This window comes from Lotus japonicus, chromosome 3 (genome assembly GCF_012489685.1).
Source record: "Lotus japonicus ecotype B-129 chromosome 3, LjGifu_v1.2".
Taxonomy (NCBI): Eukaryota; Viridiplantae; Streptophyta; class Magnoliopsida; order Fabales; family Fabaceae; genus Lotus; species Lotus japonicus.
The window spans coordinates 87,608,034-87,627,857 of NC_080043.1; the positions used below are offsets into that span (position 1 = coordinate 87,608,034).

Sequence of the window (19,824 nt, forward strand, 5' to 3'; positions counted from 1 at the left end):
TGAAGTGAGAAAGCCACTGAAATTGTCAGTTGAAAATATCTCAACTATGAGTTTAGCAAAGAACCCAGTAGCAAACATAATGAAGTTAGATTTTACTTCCTGAGGGTGCATGTGAATGAGAGAAAGCTTGAGATGATCTATCGTTCAACAGAGGAACATATTGCAAATGTTTTTACCAAAGCATTAAGGATTGATAAACTTGAAAAGTTGAGAAAAGAACTAGGTGCTGCTTACCTCAAGTATCTACTACACCTTAAAAGAGAGACAATAAATCACTATTCATAAGAGAACTTTGAATCTGGGCCATCCATCTCAAGCCTGCTCAATTTCTGATATTTAATCCTGGCCATTCGTATCTGAGCGTTTGTTTTCCACCTTTCGTCTGGAAGTTTCGTTCTGTAGATGACATCACGGTTTGCGTTGAAGAAGTATGGGATGAAGGAGAAGAGTGTTTCCTTGGTTGTTGTCTGCGATTGATCTGCATTGTTGCAGTCCCCGTCAGTGTAGCAGAAGTTAGGTTAAGTGTAGTTTGAGATTTGAGATTTGAGAAGACAGAAGAGAGGAGATTTGGAAATTTGGAGGAAGGAGGAGGACTAAATTTTAGGTTTGACACCTGTATTGATATGGGTTGTTCGAAAATTTCGTCATTGTGACATATGTTTCTTGAAGACTTCTTCTGTTAGGTGGAAATCAGAGGGAGGATAATAGATTTTTGAAGAAAATGGTTCATTTGTGCACTGTTCGTCGTCAGTATAAGAGGTGTATCAGAAGCCATAGATGTTGTCTGCTTCGTCAGCTGATTGTTGGTATGTTAGTTTATTTCCAGAGGTTTGGTATATATGCACAGTGTTCCAGCTATTTTGTTGTTGGCAAGCATTTGAATTTTTATTTCAATGTAGTTGTACTCTTTTCTCATTTGTAGCTGTCTATAAATACCTCTATTGTGTGTTATTCCTGGTGTTCTTAGTCTAACCTCTTTTCTTTCTATGTTGTCTCTATTTCTCTATTCTCTATATTGCTGGTAATTTTAGTTACTCATGGCGTTTACTACATGTCCTTTCCATCCCCTTCGAATTTTAAGTACTGGCAAAGATACATGGATAGTTAAGGTTCATGTTCTTCATCAGTGGGAGATGTTTCCTGTTGGTGAGCCTTCCAAACCATATGCGCTTAATCTTGTCTTGATTGCTTCAGAGGTTTGTTCTTTTGTTTTTTACTTGTGTAAATCCTTTTTCTGATAATAATTTATGTTTAGCTGTAGCAAGTTTGTAATTCGTCATTGATCATTTTATTTTGTTGTATTGGGTGTAAAAATTGAGGCTTACATTAAGAAGAACTATCTTAGCAAGTTTAGGGGTGAATTTTCAGAGGGTAATGTATACAAGATAACTTATTTTAGTGTTTCTGGAAACTATGGCGCATTTTGTGCCTCTGAACATGAGTTCAAGATATTCTTCAATCATAGAACAAAAGTAGTGCAGGAACATTCTGATGTTATTCCAACTATTTGTTTATCACTCAAGAACTCTACTTACATTGATGCAACAATGGGGGAATCTGATTTTCTCATTGGTTAGTTTCCTATATTCATTGTATTGCAGTACTGGCCTTTATTTTTGTTAACTTTTGTTTTCAGTATATTGGCTGAAATGTATTGTTTACTTAGAAGAAAACACATTTAAGTTAGTTGATTGGATTAGTTTATGCATATCTTATCTTTCCACGTATGGCTGGACTAAATCCCAATTAATTTCTATGAAAGGATATGTAAAGGAGCTTTAGGGAACCCTAACCTATAGGATTCATTTTCATTGTACCACTAACTTGGTAACCAACATAGAGTTAGTTTGTTAGTAGTTACAAGAAAGGATAGTTAGGCATAGTAATATAAGTAGGGGATAGTAGTGATAATGGGGGTTATTTGGATTGCAAGATTGGGGAATTCTAGGGAGAGAAGCTAAGTCTCTCAAAAGTATCAGTAGTTGTGTAACTTGTGTTCATTTTCTTGAATAAAATTAATTCGTTTTCTTCTTCTTTGTTATGGATGATGGATGACAATGAGTATAAGTTATGTTGATTTATATGTAATTTTGCTTCCATGAGCTTATATTGATTTATTTATAGTTTTATATTGGATATTGGATTATATAGATTACTCATGTTCTCTAAAACTGTGCCTACAACCAGTTTTGTCCGCCCCATTGTGTTCTTAATTCCCATTATTCTGAAACTAATGTTAACATTCTCTTCACTGTGACCATGTGAGACAAAGAGGGGCATGACAGATCAAGAGGACGAAATGGATGATTCGGCTTATTGGAAGGACATAATTTCAGAGCTAGCCTGTGCATGCAATGTGAAAAAGAAGGGGAGAAGAGGGAAGAAGGCTGGACAATGTGGTTCGATAACCTATATGATCAAAAGTCAGGGCAGTATCATCCTTTTTCTGATCATTTTGATTCTTGATTCATTTTGGCTTCCCCAAGTTCTGGGTTCTTATTTCCTATTTAAAAATTGGTTGTTTGCTCAACTGTTTCTGTTGAAGCCGGATAATTCTTGTCTGCCCCTGTTATAATCTTTAATGTTTCTACTTTTCTTTGGGAATATAAGGCTTATTAAACACTAAACTGTTTCAGTTAAGGCATATGAGGATTTCTATCCTAATAAGTTTTTGGAACCAATCTGTTTCTGGGTTAGTCTAAGACTTCTCTGGTTTATTCCTTGAATTTATTATGCTTGCACACATAAATTCTGTTGCTGGATATATTTGGCATTCAAGTGTCTTCGATTTTGGGCCTTAAGTTATGTTGACAACTTATAGTTCTGACTAGCAATGCATATGACAACATGTGGGATCTTTCTTCATTCTTAGTTCTTTTTAAGGCATAGCTACACTTTGATATTATGCTTATCTGAACATGCATAATTTTTGGCATATTAGTTGAACTTGAGCATCATTTAAATTGTTGAAAAGCTCACACAATTTTAAGGTGATGGTAAGTTCATTTTCTCCATTAATCAACTTTAAAAATGACTTTATGTTCAGATTTTGTTTTTCATATTCAGAGTTTCATGAACTCTTTCACCCTTCACATCATATGAATTATGCAGTTAATTAGTAGATGTTGTCCATGATGTGAAAGTTTTAATTCTATAAGTTAGCTCTCCCATATTTATTGGAGCTAATGTTCACTCTTGAGGTCTTTTTCTTATCTCTTTCAAATGTTATAAAAAGAAAAGCACCCTCTTATGCACTCTTTCCTACCCTGCAGCAAAATCTGCTAAATCTCTTTCTTCATCTAGCTTCTTCAAATTTATGACTTGGTTTATTTACCTACTCATCTTTTCTTTTTCATTTTAAGATGGCACATAGATGGTACAAATATTTGTCTATGCTTCATTCATCTTTTCTTTTTCATTTTAAGATGGCACATAGATGGTACAAATATTTGTTCTATGCTTCATACTTGCTGTTAGCCAGAGATATTAAATCTTTTCATTGTGATGAGTATGGCAAGTTCTTACAGCTACATCAATTTAATTAATACGGGAACCTCACATTTACCTTTGATCTGAATTATATCTGATTAATTTCCCTTATGTGGTTTAATGCACCGTGTGTTGTTTACCTGATTGGCACGTTAGTGTCATAGGAGTGAATTAAAAAGGGTATATTTTCAGAAGTTTATAGGAAGCACCACTTGTTATGGGTGTTTTCTTCATTCTCTTTTATAAATTGATTCAATTGAAATATACTCTAATGTGGCATGTTGAGTTAGTACCCAAATCAGAGGAAATTGATTTGTTAATTGTTTTATGATGCTTTCTCTCGAATCTTGTAACCAAAACTTATGTTACTGACTGATAATTTTAATCCTAGGCATGAATTCTCTTTAACCAGTTTAAGGAGTCAACCTGGTTAGTAGCTGGCTGTTTTGGTTGCTTTATAAAAGCTTAAAAGGAGTGGAGAATAGAAAAGGATTGGAGTGAAGAGGCTCAGTTTCGTGGATGGTTATGAGACAGAAGTGCTACAGAGAAATTTAAGCAGAACTTTTATGTAGATGGGGATGTCATTAAGAATGTCACTGAGCAATGCTCATGACAAACAAAACGGTACTGCCCACAAAGGACCTGAGGTACTCCCTATCGTTGTCTTATGCTTTCATGCACCATTGCTTCCTTTAAATAAATGTCAACAACTTTGACATGATTCATTTTTATAAGTATTGATTTATTGGAATGTGGGATGCTTTTAAAATGGTGCTGCTCTTGAAAGTTCTTAAGAGGATGCAGATTTCAAAATTAGTTAACTTTGATGAATAGTGAAAATTACCACCGTTATTGGATGCTTATGAAGAGCTGAATTCTATGATAAGAAAAGAGAATTCATTGGCTTCATAAAGTTTTTGCTGAAATGCTCACAAGAAAATGGATTTAGCTTTGAGGCTTTGCTTGAATGTTTTACTTCATGCAATAATGAAATATGTAACATGTTCTCTTTTCAATTTACATCATGTGAAATTGCTTAGAACATTTAAAAATGGTGTTGCTTTTGAAAGTCCTTAAGAGGATGTGATTTCGTTTCAGCTTTCTAAAAGAGAGAGAAAGAGAGTAGAATATCTCAATGCTCTCTCAACAGTTTGCCTAGCCAAGATCAATGTTTTCATTTCAAAAGTTAGTTACATTTGTAAATCTATTTGATGATTATCAACTTTGATTACAAGCTCAGTTCAATTTGTGATGTGTAGACTCAATTGTAATGTTAATCTTTTTTAGAAAGGTAGAAGCAACAATCTATATCTTGCTTATGTAAAGCCTTATGATTATACCTTCAATTTACTCTCAAATATGAGTATTGGTTCAGCTTATTTTGAGAAGTTCATTTAATTGTGTTATTACTTTGATGAGCTATTCTGACTTTCCCTCACACCAAAAATAAGATCAAGATCAAGTGAAGTTGTTGAGCTCGCCTGTGCCATGTTGTTGACGAGCAATATGAATGACATGTTGATAAGCAAGTAGGTTGAGGAAGAGGAAAGGAAGATGCAGTTGAGACATCCCTTCCTATTACAACAAGTTGTAACATGATATATCAAAAAAATAGATTACTCATGTTCTTTATTTAATTTTGTATACAGCCTGATGTTGATGTTGATTATCCGCTGGAGGTTGAGGAAAAAGTTACTGAAAAGAAGATGCTTTTTAAAGTTTGTAGGGTTCCTGGTATAACATATAAGGGTTATCCTTGCTATGAAGTTCTTTGAATTTGTTTTGATCCTGAGATTGTGTCACGTTTCTTCTCTGAGATAACAAGTACCAAGTCAACAATGGTAATTATTGTTTGTCCTTTTATATAGTCCAAATACAATGAATAATATTATTAATATATGTTTTTGTTACAAGTCATAGATGTATTGTTTCTTACCTATTTAGTTTGTTATGATATTCTAGAGATAACTGGTATATTATAATGCATACTAAATTAGTAAATTTAAGTAGTATAGGTGGGTGCCTTCAAGTTTTTCTTTCATTTACTAACATTCAGAGGGATTCACAGGTCACAGATGTTGATGAAGAACATTGTTGATACTGTTGGATATGGAGATAGTAGCAAGTAGCAACCAGTCTGCTGTCTGTAAGTGTGTGAAAAGAAAATTGAAGGTGGTTGGAAAAGAGCTTACTGAAGATGCAAATGGCAAGTTAAGAAAGTCTGAATCACAGGTGTGAAGAATTTGGAAATCAGTACTCATAATTTATCCAGTGGTGAGGATGGAGTGTTATCCACAATTAATGTCATAAAGGCAATTAGGATAAGCGCATGTTGTTACATTTACATAACAGACATTGACGTGACATATTTTAGAGGTATCCTATCTTAGGTCCCTCTAAAATCATAGTTTTTTGGTTTAGGTCATTTTAAACGATGTAAGGTGACGACAGAATAATTTTGTATTCAGTATGATTTTGCATTTAGTGATGTATACCTTATTTAGAGGGGCCTAAACAAAAATATCCTTATTTTAGAGGGAGCAAAAGCATATTTAAGCCTAATTAATTCAATGTTTTAGGGGGTTTATCTAAAAAAAATGTTTGCATTCAATTTTCCCTAATTTATTGTTCTACCATTAAAGAAAATATGGATACTTTTTGTGTAACTTAATAATCTGGGTAACGTTGTGCCATTAATTAAAACAATGGTCAATCATTGTCCCAGATAGGCTAGATAGATTGATGTTGGATATTGTTTTTGTTTTGTTAGAGGATCATTGTGTGATCATGCTATTTATAAGAAATATAGATGTGGTCTAAAATAAACCTTCCTCTTATGACATTTTTTTCCCAGATTGGGCTGTCTATGTTTCTTGTTTTGGAGTCTATTTCTTATTTACATGTTTTTATTTCTTTTATGGTGATTACTTAATTAGTAAATCATATAAAACCAAAAACAATAAAACACTAAGGTTTCTTACTATTGTATATTTATTATTTCCTATATTTATAACAAAAACTTTAACATTGTATATTCAAATATCTGTTAACAATTAACATTGTTGTATATTCAACTATCTCTTGACTTATAATCTTAGCCTTCATATATTTATAACAAAAACGTTAACACTGTAATTATGTTCAAGTATAATTGACAAAGATAAATTAAAATAAAACTTTGTTATATGTTTATAATTAGTTCATTGACTCCTATGTTTCGGTTAACCCATATTTGGGTTGTAATTATTAAAGATTATAATAATTGGTATGTGAGTTAATTAGATGCAGTTAAATAAATTGATTGAATAAATATGATAAATTACAGAACTGCTCGTCCGTGCATTGCACGGAGACGGGCTATAATCCTAGTTTGAAATAAGAGGAAGTGTTGTCAATGATTCAAATTTCTGTTAAGAATTACTCCAAATGAGATAATCTATCAGTCAACAGAAAAACATATTGCAAATTTTTGTAACTGATTGTTAGTTGTAGAGAATTCCTGTAAAATATAATTGTGTATATATTAGGCTTAATTCCACTTTGGGCCCCTGATGTTTCACAAATGTGCGGTTTGCATCTCCTGTGTTTAAAAGGTTCGGTCAACATCCCTCATGATTCCAGAAGGATCTATTGAGGCCCTTCCGTTAAGTTCCGTTAGTTGACTAAAATGGAACTCGCTAACGGTGCATTTATTATATTTTTTATTTTTAAAACAGAATTATTAAATTCATTAATTCCGAAAAGGCAAATTAGTGACGAAAATAATCCGTCACAAACTTAATTAACTCGTCACAAAATTGATCTTCATCTTCCTCAACTGAACCTCTCAAAACAAAACATCAAACACCACAAGTAGGAGAAGATTGAGAGAAGAGGATGGGAAAAGGATGCTATCAATGCAGAGAAGGGGGCGACATTAGTTTTTGCCATCAAACGTCCCTTCCTTTATCAATTTGATTCTTCATCCATGTGCTTCTTCGTCAAAAAAGTAGAAGAGGTTGTGGATCTGGGTCTGGAAGGAGAAGAAGAAGTTAACCAAGAGAGGCTAAGAAGAGGTTGTGCAACCGCAACCGCGTTCTTTCTTCCAACAAGCTGATCTGTACACCTCCGCCGCGGCGCTAGGGGTTGGACCGTCGGGGATGAGCGGTGACGGAGGTGGAGAAGGAGGGGCGAGTTGTCAGGACTGCTGTGGTTCTGGATCGGGCTCGACCATTGAACTCCGATCTGGGTTCGAACGGTGCGGTGGAGGCCGGAGTACGACGTGACGCGGGGATGATCGACGGTTGAAGTACCCAAACCCCATCATCTTCTCCTTTCGATCAACCTCGACCCACCCACCAGTCTGCAGCGAGATGTGAAGAAAGCTCTCATCTTGGGAAGGAGAGCAATAAACCTTCATCTTCTCCTTCCTTCAAGAATCGTTCTTATTCTCCATTAATCGATTAAGCTTATGAGAAAGTTAATGGGTGAGGGCTATTACAGTTACTTGCATGTTTCATAGTTTATTGTTCTATTGTTAGAGGGCTGCTGCGGGCTATTGGCATCGGGTATAGTTGAAGTGTTTAGTACTCTTAAATTAACTCTGGAGTACAAGGAGTTTGACTTGGAGATCTAGGCTTGGTACCTGGGTTGTGTTGGAAAGAAAGATTGGAAGAGAAGCATATTAAAGGAATTGATTTTTACAGCAGTTGCAAATTTGGGTTTGTGTTCAAAGAAGTAGAATCTGGGTTTTATGGGTGGGGTTGCAAATCTGGGTTTTTTTTTTTTTTTATGATGATGAAGTATTGTTGATGATGTTGATAAGGATGAAGAAAATGCAATTAATTACTTTCAGTTTCGTTTAGTCAACTGACATAACTTGACGGAAGGGCCTCAATAGATCCTTCTGGAATCATGAGGGATGTTGACCGCACCTTTTAAACACAGGAGATGCAAACCGCACATTTGTGAAACATTAGGGGCCTAAAGTGGAATTAAGCCTATATATTACATTCATTAATGAGATTGAACAATTCATTCTCTCAGACTCTCGTTATTTTTTTTTGATAAGGACTCTCGTTATTACTCAAGGACCAAGTCTCTATCTTCAACATTTGTCCCCTATAACATTAAGTGCATGCACCCTCCTCTTCAGACTACAACCAAGTCTCAACCATATTGTGTTGGACGACCAGCCCAAAGTAATCCCATTCAATAATAGGCCAAGATCTTCTGTTCACAAATTAAATGCGGTGATCATAAATCCCTGCTATTTTTTCACCATAAATTGCTGCTATTGTTTTAATAATAAATTTAGGATGAGATAATGATACTTCACTGCAAGGCAGAAAAACCTAACAATAAACTTACATTTACCTCATCCAAGAGGGATGAATGGAGTTTAAACATGAACCTATCAATTACAAAATCATGTCATGCTGCACTCTCGACCATCCTGGTCTCACTGTTACCACACAGCCATCAAATGGTTATACTCTTCCGAAATTCTGATTGAAAACGAAGAAACATTTATTTTGACCTTAACTAATCTATTGATAGTTTCATGTGATGATGTTGTCAGTATTTGTATCAACTAGCACAAATCTTCCATAACTAGAAGATTATAATCTGAAAAATCAGTACACCAAGCATGTACATGAACTCCCTGGCATCTTAACCTTGGAACATGATTTGAAGAAATAATTTCCAAGGATCTCCTCATAGACCCTTCAGCAGTTCAAAAAACCCCTCTTCTGTTACCCAAATAAGCACCATAGTTGTAAAAAAAAAATTAAGGAAACAATTAAAAATAAAGGAAGTCATATTTGATATTGTCAACTTTCAAATTTTACCAGCGATTTTTCTTACGAACTTACCTTGACACAAAATTTTCAAAAACTATTTGTAAGGAATTTTGCAGGAAACTTTGGGGGGAAATCATGTTTGTTTTCTCCTTTTTTTCAGATAAACTCATTACTCAAGGGCACAACGACAATCTGTGGAATTATGAGCATGCAGATTCATAAAGAAGAGCCCTTTAAACTGGCACATATGCGTTAGTTGATTCTGCATGAAGGAAATGTTGTTGATCTCTAATATAATGCATGCATAAACGCTTGACTTGGACAACGTGACTTTTACTTGCTCATCGCAAGTTGATCATCGCAAGTTGCTGGACAGTTCAACATTAATTAGTGTTAGTAAATGCTAGAGGACTTATTTGTGATAGGCACAGAAATGTTATTTGCTAAAACTTTTTCTGCTTGGTTCAAAGTACCCACGTCCCTTTTCTTTAGCCTTGTCCCTGACGTTTTCCACAATAGACTGTTGAGTTTTTTCTCATTCAATTATTTGCTGAAACTTCTTCCCTAGCGTTTCATTAGCTGTTCGTTATAGAGGCCAATGAAGTAATCAAGCTTCTTGCTTGGGCAAAACAATGGTGAATAACATCCTAATGTCATTTGTTTGGTTCTTATTATTCTCCCACGTGATAAGAACCTCTTCTTGTTCCACTTCACTGGAAACTTTAGCCATGAACCAATCAATCAGAGATGGTGAGAGTTTAGTTTCAGCAGGTGGAATCACTGAAGTGGGTTTCTTCAGCCCCGGGAATTCAAAAAGTCGATACTTGGGTGTATGGTACAGAAATGTGTCCCCTTTTACAGTGATATGGGTGGCCAATAGAGAGACACCATTACAGAACAATTCAGGAGTGTTGAAGCTCAATGGAAAAGGGGTTCTTCAGCTCCTCAATGGCACTACTAACAGCGCTATAATTTGGTCATCCAATACAACAAGCAAAGCAGGGAATACGAATAATCCAATCGCTCAGCTCCTGGATTCAGGAAATTTGGTAGTGAAAAAAGGACAGGAAACTGATGACTTTTTGTGGCAGAGTTTTGATTATCCCAGTGATACATTAATGCCAGGAATGAAGCTTGGATGGAACTTGGAAATTGGTCTAGAAAGATTCATATCATCATGGAAAAGTGCTGATGACCCTGCTGAGGGAGAATATGCTAATAAACTTGACATTAGAGGATATCCTCAGGTGATTCAATTCAAGGGATCTCATATAAAAACTAGAACAGGGCCATGGCTCGGCGGGTTCCTTGCTGGATTTCAAGGTCCAATTCCGAGAACGGCACAGAGATTTGTGTTCAATGAAAAAGAAGTGTATTATGAGTTCAAGCTTAATGTAAGCTCAGTTATCAGCATGTTTACACTGTCTCCTTCAGGTGCTTCCCAGACTCTGTTTTGGCCTGTTGGATCGAGCAGCCAGCAAGTGTACTCAACTGCGGAGTTAGATCAATGCGAAAACTATGCCTATTGCAGTGCAAACTCTATATGCAGCATGGAAGGTAACGTTGCAACTTGCGAGTGCTTGAAAGGGTATGTTCCCAAGTTTCCTCAAGAGTGGAAGGCGTATAACTGGTCAGACGGATGTGTTCAGAGGAATGAATCTAATTGCAAAAACAGTACTACGCACAAAACAGAGGGCTTCTTCAAGTACACACAAACGAAGTATCCAGACACGTCTTCATCATGGTTTAATAAGAGCATGAACCTTGAGGATTGTAAGGTGGCGTGCCTGAGAAACTGTTCCTGTGTAGCCTGTGCTAATTTAGATACCCGCAATGGGGGAACTGGGTGTCTGCTTTGGTTTAATAATGTGGTTGATCTGAGGAAATTCTCTCAATCGGGACAAGATCTTTATGTCAAAGTCCCTCTTTCAGAACTAGGTACTCAAATTTATTTATTTATTTTTTACTTTTGTGTTTTATCTTTTTGTACATTAGGAAGCTACTCCCTCCCTCCGTTCCAAAACTATTGTAGTTTTAGCATTTTTGTTTTGTTCCAAAACCATTGTTGTTTTATATTTTCAAAGCACTTTATCTCATTCTCTTCCATCCATGCCCTCATTTAATATTGTATCTCCCAAGTACCACCTCTTATTTCCACCAATCACAATTCTCACCAATTAGTTAACCAATGATTTTCATTCTCTCTCTTTTATATAACTCATATTAAATAAGGGTGTTTCAGTCAAATTATAACATCAATTAATAAACTCTTAAACTTAGTGAAAAAAACTAAAACTACAATAGTTTTGGAACGGAGGGAGTATTAGTTAATTGTAATGTGGCATAATTTGTTTTCCATGTTAAAAGCATTTCATTCATCATTCGCTTAAGGAAATTAAATACACTTCCTTCCAAACAGATTTGTTCATAAAGTTGGAAACTAATCATGCTCAGATCTTTCAGATCAAGTCTCAGCGGATAGCCGTACATACATCAAGAAGACAGTAGGAATCACAGTTGGTGTGGTTATTTTTGGATTAATAATATGTGGATTGATATTGATAATTACAAATCCAGGTAAATTCACAGATATAATATCTTTCAACAAATAAGTAATTTGAATTTTCTGTGTGATGTATTGTTCATATATATCTTTCAACCAATCAACGGCTATGTCATAGTGAATGTGTCTTCTAATTAATCAGGGGCTGCAAGAAATACTTTCAGAAAGCATCACAAAAAGAACCTAAGGAAGGAAGATGTTGATTTGGAAACATTCAATTTCTCAGACTTAGCTTATGCCACGAACAACTTTTCAAGCAGTAATAAACTTGGAGAAGGTGGCTTTGGACAAGTATACAAGGTAACAAAAGACTGAGATGGCTTCTCCTACCCTTAGGAACTTTCTAACCATATCATATTACTTTGTAGGGAATGTTGATAGATGGACAAGAGATAGCTGTGAAAAGGCTTTCAAAAAGATCAGGACAAGGGTTGGAAGAATTTAAAAATGAAGTGGCACTGATTGCCAAACTTCAGCACCGTAATCTCATAAAGCTCCTTGGTTGTTGTATTCAAGGAGAAGAGACAATGTTGATCTACGAATATATGCCCAACAAAAGCTTGGACAACTTTGTTTTTGGTACAAGCATACTTTTTAATTTAAAACAATCTTCTTATTTCTTGTGATAATTTATGAAACTAGGGAGACTGTAGTGTTATGCTAAATATGTGTTTAATTGACCAGATGTCACCAAAAGGATGTCACTGGATTGGGTTAAGCGTTTCAACATTATTGGTAGCATTGCTCGAGGACTTCTTTATCTTCATCAAGACTCAAGACTGAGAATTATCCACAGAGATCTAAAAGCTAGCAATATATTACTAGATGAAAATTTGGAACCAAAAATATCAGACTTTGGCTTGGCTCGAATATTTTTGGGAGACCAAATCGAGGCAAACACAAATAGAGTGGCGGGAACATAGTGGTTACATATCTCCAGAGTATGCTGTCCATGGGCATTTCTCAGTAAAGTCAGATGTGTTTAGTTATGGTGTGATTGTACTAGAGATTGTAAGTGGGAAAATGAATAAGGGATTTTCAGGCCCAGAACAGTGTCATAATCTTCTTGGATATGTAAGCATAGTCACCTAGTTACCTTGCTAATTGTCTAATTTTGAATTGTTTCCTATCACTAATTTGACTTTCACTTTATTAGGCATGGAGATTGTGGACTGAAGAGAGAGCACTGGAACTATTGGATGAAGTGTTACGGGAACAATACACACCATTTGAAGTCATACGAAGCATACAGGTGGGCCTATTATGCGTGCAACAAAGGCCAGAAGATAGACCAGACATGTCATCTGTAGTTCTAATGCTAAATGGTGAGAAACTATTGCCAAAGCCAAAGGTTCCTGGCTTTTACACTGAAAAGGATGTAAGTACTGAATCAGATTCTTCACTGGGAAATCACAAATTCTGCTCAGCTAATGAAATGTCCAACACAGAGATATATGCAAGATAGGGTATTGAGTCAAGGAAAATGACAAGTCTTCGCCTTCCAACGCGGGATATATAGGTTATTCAAGCAAACATAGTTTGTGAAATAGCTCATGTTTTTACTATTATGAACCTGTGTTTTATCGGTCTAATATATCCAGACACATGCATGGGATAAACAAAATTGTATATGAAGACAACAAAACTCAATTGCTATTAGTAAGAACTGCCTCAAGCTATTTGGAATAGACCTTCCCCACAGCCTGTGCAAGTTCATTTCATGCTAGTATGTTTGTATGTCAACTATCAAATATCACTTCACTGTTTGCAAATTTTTACATAGCAATTATAATTTGTGGAGGTTAGTGTTCATCTCAGCCCCAGCATCTACTACTATTATTTTACAGAGCAAGTTCTTTACCATTTTATACATGTATTACTATAACTAGTTCAATCACCTCATAAATCATAATCCAAAGAAATGAGTAAGCAATAATGACTTTTATACCTGATGAATGCCGTGAACGCAGATGAAAATTTCAAAAGCATAGTCAATCTCCTATCTCTGAATAAGTGCAGTGACAGTAAATAAAAGAATAGTTGTGGAAAATTTCAAATAAACAGAATAAATAGTAGATTTACAACCACATCTTCCGAGGAAAATCTCAAATAAATACACAAGGATCAAAACATAAGCAGTGGTTGAATCTTTCTACAAACAAAACACGATTTCAAAATAGGGATATTCATTTCTGCCCAACAATTTCAAAGGTCCTCAGTGGCCTTAGAGTGTCCCAAACCAAGGTTGGACTTTTTTCAAATCTACTTAGTCCTTACTATGGAATTCTAATCCAAAAAACAAAAAAATTAATAAGGAATGATTAGAACATATTTATATAGGACATAATGCAGAAACATTAAGAGAGGCCAAAGCAAACGCTAACCTTGAGAATTGAGATCACTAGCAAACCTATCAAAATGGAGCTGTATTGGAGAGAAAGTAGCGTCATGTAGCTCTCCTAAGTCCTAATACGCTTCATGAAAACACACTATGATGATCATGGTCTGCATTACAAAACTTCAGAGGAAATAACCCAAAGGTGGAAGGTGGAGCCGCAGAGGAAACCAACAGGGCAAGAGGTGGCTGGAGACCATCAAGCGGTGGAGCAGCGCGTGGCCAGCTGGACATCGTGGATCAATGGTGAGGCGAGGCGACGGAGCAACGGGCAAGGCGGGGAATTGCACTATCCCTTATAACATTAAGTGCACCCTTTTCTGAATTATTTCCTTAACCAAATGATAATAGGCTAATGAAAACCAGACTACAATCAAAATAGTTTGAGTCTTCTGCAATGCGATCCTTAACCATATTGTATTGGGCCAGCCCAAAGTAACCCAATGCAATTATTGTTAGTTGTATGTGGGCTTGAGCTGTTTGTAATATAGGTGTAGTTGGGCCCAAGCTCTGTTGAGTTAGTCTTTCAAGTTAGTTAGAGTATGTTAGTTGTTGAGTCATTGTATAAATACTAAAGTTTCTATTGAATGAGAATCAGATTGTATTCAGCATTTTACATTGTTCACAAACTCTCACATTTGGTATCAGAGCTCCGCAAGGGGCCTGAACCATAGAACCGCAGTTCCATTGGAAGGGAGTGATTGAACGAAGGAAAGTGCAGAGAAGAGAAAGAGGAACGATCAAGAAGCTTGATCACCGCTGAGTAGAGAAGAACGACTGGGTTCTTGGCAGAGAAGAGAACCGCTGAGTAGAGAAGAACGACTGGGATCTTGGCGGAGAAGAGAAAGACCAATCAAGAAGCTTGATCAAGAAGAGCAAAGAAGAGGCAAGCATGGCAGATCAATCGAAGGAATCAACCTTTCTGCAACCATCGGTTCTCAAATTCGATGGATTCTATGATCATTGGGCTATGCTCATGGAGAATCTGTTGCGATCAAAGGAGTATTGGGGATTGATTGAATCAGGGATTCCTGCACTTCCTCAGAATCCAACTCCGGAGCAGACAAAGGCACATGAGGAAGCAAAATTGAAGGACCTCAAGGCCAAGAATTATCTGTTTCAATCAATCGAGAGGAACATCATGGAGACCATTCTCTGCAAAGATTCTGCAAAAGACATCTGGGATTCCATGAAGCAGAAGTGTCAAGGATCCACCAAGGTGAAGAGGGCTCAATTGCAAGCTCTAAGGCGTGAATTTGAAGTGCTGGGAATGAAAGAAGGAGAGACTGTGAACGAGTATTTCTCAAGAACCCTGGTAATTGCCAACAAGATGAACATACAGGGAGAGGCAATCACAGAGACCTCGATTGTGGAGAAGATCTTGAGGTCCATGACTGAGAAATTCAACTATGTGGTTTGTTCAATTGAGGAGTCAAATGATGTGGGTACTCTTACAATTGACCAGTTGCAGAGTAGCTTACTGGTTCATGAGCAGAGAATGCGTGGCTACAAGGAGGAAGAACAAGCATTGAAGGTGTCAAATTCTGGAAAATTTACTGGTAGAGGTCGAGGAAGATCTGGAAGAGGTGGCAGAGGTCGGGGAAGAGGCAATTTCAACAAAGAAACTGTCGAATGTTACAAGTGTCACAAATTGGGTCACTTCCAGTATGAGTGTCCTAAATGGGAGGAGAGTGCAAACTATGCTGAAATGGAAGACGATGAAGAAGAACTTTTACTCATGGCACACACAGAAGTCAAAGGGGAAATCTCAGAAAGAAAGGTATGGTTCCTTGATTCAGGCTGTAGTAATCATATGTGTGGTGTTAGAGATTGGTTTCATGAGATAGATGAAGATTTCTCCACAACTGTTAAATTGGGTGATGATTCCAAGATGACTGTGAAAGGAAAAGGAGACATTAGATTGCAAATTGCTGGATTGAACCAAGTAATAACTGAAGTCTATTACATTCCTGAGTTAAAGAACAATTTGCTAAGTGTAGGACAATTACAGGAGAAAGGTTTGAATGTGGTATTTCAGGAGGGTTGGTGTAGAGTCTATCACCCTGTTAAAGGACTCATTATGCAATCGAAAATGTCCTCCAATAGAATGTTTGCTGTCTTGGCTAATGTCATTACCCCTAGTTGTTACAAGGTGTCCATTGATGATGATTTAGTTCTGTGGCATAGAAGATATGGGCATCTTGGTTTAAGTGGTCTGAAAACTCTCTCTCAGAAATCAATGGTAAGAGGCTTGCCCACACTTAGTGGAACTGGGAGCATTTGTTGTGATTGTCTTAAAAGGAAGCAGCACAGAGATCCTTTCCCACAAAAGAGCAATTGGAGAGCACAAAGAAGGCTACAATTGATCCATGCTGACATATGTGGTCCCATACAGCCATAATCTAATAGTAAGAGGAGATATTTCATCACATTCATTGATGATTTTTGTAGAAAAACCTGGGTGTATTTCCTAGCTGAGAAGTCTTCTGCTCTAGAAGTGTTTAAGAAGTTCAAAGCAGTTACTGAAAAGGAATCAGGGGAAGCTATTGGTTGCTTGAGAACTGATAGAGGTGGGGAGTTCACATCCAAGGATTTTGATAATTTCTGCAACTTGCATGGGATCAAGAGGCAGCTGACAGCATCCTACACCCCTCAACAAAATGGGGTGGCTGAAAGGAAAAATAGAACCATCATGAATATGGTCAGAAGTATGCTCTCTGAGAAGGAAATTCCAAAGGAATATTGGCCTGAAGCAGTGAATTGGGCAGTCTATGTTCAAAACAGAAGTCCTACTGTGGCAGTTAAAGATGTAACACCTGAGGAAGCATGGAGTAATGTGAAGCCTTCAGTCCATTTCTTCAGGGTATTTGGTTGTACTGCTCATGCACATGTTCCTGAGAACAACAGGAAGAAGCTTGACAATAGGAGCATCAAATGTGTTTTGCTTGGAGTAAGTGAAGAATCAAAGGCATACAGACTTCTGGACCCAGTTACAAAGAAGATTATTGTAAGCAGGGATGTGGTATTTGGTGAGGATGATAAGTGGGATTGGCACTCAGGAAAGGATATAACAGCTGATATTGTTGATTTATGTGATGAAAATAATGGTACCAATGGTGACACCGGAGGGCAATCACCTCAGGCAGACTTACAAACTGAAAGTCAAGCTGCTTCAGATCCTACTGTGGGAAATACAGGAAGTGTTGAGTCTTCTAGCACAGCAACTGAAATGCCTGGAACTTCATCAGGAAGAGAAAAACGAATTGTGGCTCAGCCTACTTGGATGAGAGAGTTTATTAGTGGAGAAGAGTTAGATGATGAAGATTTTAGCCTCAATGTTCTGGCATCCTTGACTGATCCTTCCTCATTTCAGGAGGCTGTTAGTGATGAGAAATGGAGGAAGGCAATGGAAAAAGAGATGGAATCAATTGAGAAGAATAATACTTGGGATTTAGTTGTTTTACCAGATAAAGCAAAGAGTATTGGAGTTAAATGGGTTTTTAAGACCAAGTACAATGAGAAAGGGGAAGTAGAGAAATATAAGGCTCGACTAGTAGCAAAAGGGTATGCTCAGCAACATGGTATTGACTTCACTGAAGTGTTTGCACCAGTAGCTAGGTGGGACACAATCAGGGCCATCTTGGCTCTTGCTGCAATAAGAGGATGGAGTGTATTTCAGCTTGATGTTAAAAGTGCATTTTTACATGGAGAGTTAGGGGAAACAGTGTATGTTGATCAGCCACTGGGTTTTCAGAAGAAGGGGAAGAGTTTAAGGTGTATAAATTGAAAAAGGCATTGTATGGTTTGAGACAAGCTCCAAGAGCTTGGTACAGTAAAATTGAGTCCTACTTCCTCAAAGAAAGGTTCATAAAGTGTCCTTCAGAACATACTTTGTTTGTTAAGCATGATGAGGAGGGTATGATTCTGATTGTGAGCCTCTATGTTGATGATCTTATTTTTACTGGCAGCAGTATGTCAATGATTGAGGCATTCAAGAGATCAATGAAAGGTGAGTTTGATATGAGTGACCTTGGCAAGATGAGCTATTTTCTTGGTGTAGAGGTGATACAAAATTCTGAGGGGATTTTCATAAGTCAAGGGAAGTATGCTAGAGGAATACTGGAGAGGTTTGGAATGCAGAACAGCAATGCAGTTGGAAATCCAGTGGTACCAGACAGCAAGTTGACTAAAGGAGGAGGTGGTTTAGAGGTGGATGCTACTCAATATAAGCAAATGGTTGGGAGCTTGATGTACCTTACTGCTACTAGGTCTGATCTCATGTATGCTGTATGTCTGGTTAGCAGATACATGGAAAAACCTACTGAGTTGCATCTGTTGGCAGTTAAGAGGATTTTCAGATATTTGAATGGAACTATTGATCTGGGAATTTTGTATAACAGGAAGGGAAATGAAGATCTTGTGGCTTTCACTGATAGTGATTATGCAGGGGATTTTGATGATCGCAGAAGTACCTCAGGCTATGTCTTTCTTCTGGGAACTGGTTCAATTGCTTGGTCTTCCAAGAAGCAAGCAGTGGTAAGTCTCTCTACCACTGAAGCAGAGTTTATTGCAGCTGCCATGTGTGCTTGTCAGTGCATCTGGCTTAGAAGAATTCTGGACAATCTTGGCTCATCTTAGAGCCATTGTTCTAAGATCTTCTGTGACAATAGCTCTGCCATTAAGCTGTCCAAGAATCCAGTTCTACATGGAAGAAGTAAACATATAGATGTGAGGTACCACTTCTTAAGGGACTTGGTTCAGGATGGCAAGATAGAACTTGAGCATTGCAGTACAGATGAGCAGGTTTCTGATATCATGACTAAACCTTTGAAGGTTGATTCTTTTGTAAGACTTAGAAGGAAGTTAGGCATGTGTAGCTGTGATCAGTTGAAGTTAAACTGTCTTACTTGAAGTAAGTTCAGTTTAAGGGAGGGTGTTAGTTGTATGTGGGCTTGGGCTGTTTGTAATATAGGTGTAGTTGGGCCCAAGCTCTGTTGAGTTAGTCTTTCAAGTTAGTTAGAGTATGTTAGTTGTTGAGTCATTGTATAAATACTAAAGTTTCTATTGAATGAGAATCAGATTGTATTCAGCATTTTACATTGTTCACAAACTCTCACAATTATAGGCCAAGATCTCCTGTTGACAAAAATAAAAGCAGTCTCGCGCAACACATGACGTAGCTTGTCCACTCTCCCTTCACTTTGCCAAACCGTCAAATGGTAACTGAAGTGGAGAAGCCACCACAAATTAAATGTGCTCAACAATCCCTCCTAAACTTTTTTACCATAAATTGCTGCTATTTTTTAAGAGCAATGCTATATAGATAGACGATAGTACACGACATAAATCCAAGACGACAAGGCACGACAGCTGAGTTGTTACTATTTTATTGGCAACACTTTGTGTTGATATCTTGATTATTTTTTGGTGTGTGCATGCATTATCTTTGAGTACAAAATAAGAATAAAATAAAATTAGGCCTAACAAATTTCTCCACATATTACTCAGTCTTATCTCTGGGGTTGGTAGATGACCTGATTCACTAGAATTTAAATTAATCTCGTGTTTTTTTTTCTCCATCTTTTTAGATAAAG

General features: G+C 37.0%; 1 long non-coding RNA gene and 1 pseudogene across 5 annotated transcripts; both read left to right on the top strand.

The window, feature by feature from the left end:
• Positions 1–381: 381 nt before the first annotated feature.
• Positions 382–5,992, top strand: LOC130746978 (uncharacterized). Of its 5 annotated transcripts, none has more exons than XR_009022271.1 (5): positions 382–806; positions 1,032–4,136; positions 4,941–5,048; positions 5,139–5,330; positions 5,558–5,992. It is a non-coding gene; the product is annotated as an uncharacterized LOC130746978 (long non-coding RNA). The 5 variants fall into 5 exon arrangements; XR_009022272.1 differs by having other exon boundaries at positions 1,082–4,136; XR_009022273.1 differs by having other exon boundaries at positions 404–2,423; positions 3,881–4,136.
• A 3,800-nt stretch (positions 5,993–9,792) lies between these two features.
• Positions 9,793–13,300, top strand: LOC130746986 (G-type lectin S-receptor-like serine/threonine-protein kinase At4g27290; annotated as a pseudogene).
• The last annotated feature ends 6,524 nt before the right edge of the window (positions 13,301–19,824 follow it).